Genomic DNA, 2,298 nt, shown 5'->3' with positions numbered 1-2,298 from the left:
ACGCTACCTCGAGTATCTCCGATGGAGAATTATCACCGAAGAATTTATATAAGTGATAAATGAACAGGTACCACTGGGACGCGAACCCTTGACATGGACCCATTCAACGACTCCAGTGGACGCTACCACCGCGCCATCAAGAGGTATAAATCATTACCGAGTCTGCTGTACTGTTTTTCCCGTCGTGAGCGGGAAATTGTACATAACCTCGGCAATGACCCACCTCCGCCATGATAGTTCGTTGGTACGTTTGGAAACGCAGCTCTTATTATGAAATTTTTTATCACACCGTGATTTATATACAATCATGAAGCTACAAATGTCGTTTAATATCAAATTCACGCTACCTCGAGTATCTCCGATGGAGAATTATCACCGAAGGGGAATTTATATAAGTGATAAATGAACAGGTACCACTGGGACCCTTGACATGGACCCATTCACCTCGGTAATGATTTATACCTCTCTTGATGGAGCGTCCATGGAGTCGTTGAATGGGTCCATTGGTTCGCGTCCCAGTGGACCTGTTCATTTATCATATATAAATTCCCCTTCGGTGATAATTCTCCATCGGAGATACTCTCGAGGTAGCGTGAATTTGATATTAAACGACATTTGTAGCTTCATGATTGTATATAAATCACGGTGTGATAAAAAATTTCATAATAAGAGCTGCGTGTTCCAAACGTACCAACGAACTATCATGGCGGAGGTGGGTCATTGCCGGCTAGTACAATTTCCCCGCTCACGACGGGAAAAAACAGTACAGCAGACTCGGTAATGATTTATACCTCTCTTGATGGCGCGGTGGTAGCGTCCACTGGAGTCGTTGAATGGGTCCATGTCAGGGTTCGCGTCCCAGTGGTACCTGTTCATTTATCACTTATATAAATTCCTTCGGTGATAATTCTCCATCGGAGATACTCTCGAGTAGCGTGAATTTGATATTAAGCGACATTTGTAGCTTCATGATTGTATATAAACGGTGTGATAAAAAAATTTCATAATAAGAGCTGCGTGTTCCAAACGTACCAACGAACTATCATGGCGGAGGTGGGTCATTGCGAGGCTCACAATTTCCCGCTCACACGGAAAAAACAGTACAGCAGACTCGGTAATGATTTATACCTCTCTTGATGGCCGGGTCAAGCGTCCACTGACCGTTGAATGGGTCCATGTCAAGGGTTCGGCGTCCCAGTGGTACCTGTTCATTTATCACTTATATAAATTCCCTTCGGTGATAATTCTCCATCGGAGATACCTCGAGGTAGCGTGAATTTGATATTAAACGACATTTGTAGCTTCATGATTGTATATAAATCGCGGTGTGATAAAAAATTTCATAATAAGAGCAATGTTCCAAACGTACCAACGAACTATCACTGAGGTGGTCATTGCCGAGGCTAAGTACAATTTCCCGCTCACGACAGGAAAAAACAGTACAGCAGACTCGGTAATGATTTATACCTCTTGATGGCGCGGTGGAGCGTCCACTGGAGTCGTTGAATGGGTCCATGTCATGGGTTCGCGTCCCAGTGGTACCTGTTCATTTATCACTTATATAAATTCCCCTCGGTGATAATTCTCCATCGGAGATACTCTCGAGGTAGCGTGAATTTGATATTAAACGACATTTGTAGCTTCATGATTGTATATAAATCACGGTGTGATAAAAATTTCATAATAAGAGCTGCGTGTTCCAAACGTACCAACGAACTATCATGGCGGAGGTGGGTCATTGCGAGGCATACAATTTGTGACGGAAAAAACAGTACAGCAGACTGTAATGATTTATACCTCTCTTGATGGCTGGTGGTAGCGTCCACTGGAGTCGTTGAATGGGTCCATGTCAGGGTTCGCGTCCCAGTGGTACCTGTTCATTTATCACTTATATAAATTCCCTTCGGTGATAATTCTCCATCGGAGATACTCTCGAGTAGCGTGAATTTGATATTAAACGACATTTGTAGCTTCATGATTGTATATAAATCACGGTGTGATAAAAATTTCATAATAAGAGCTGCGTGTTCCAAGCGTACCAGCGAACTATCATGGGAGGTGGGTCATTGCCGAGGCTAAGTACAATTTCCCGCCACGACGGGAAAAAACAGTACAGCAGACTCGGTAATGATTTATACCTCTCTTGATGGCGCGGTGGTAGCGTCCACTGGAGTCGTTGAATGGGTCCATGTCAAGGGTTCGGCGTCCCAGTGGTACCTGTTCATTTATCACTTATATAAATTCCAGAATCGGTGATAATTCTCCATCAGAGAGATACATCTCAAAGTAGCGTGAATT

This window comes from Macrobrachium rosenbergii, chromosome 7, assembly GCF_040412425.1.
Source record: "Macrobrachium rosenbergii isolate ZJJX-2024 chromosome 7, ASM4041242v1, whole genome shotgun sequence".
Taxonomy (NCBI): Eukaryota; Metazoa; Arthropoda; class Malacostraca; order Decapoda; family Palaemonidae; genus Macrobrachium; species Macrobrachium rosenbergii.
This window is presented reverse-complemented; position numbering follows the sequence as displayed.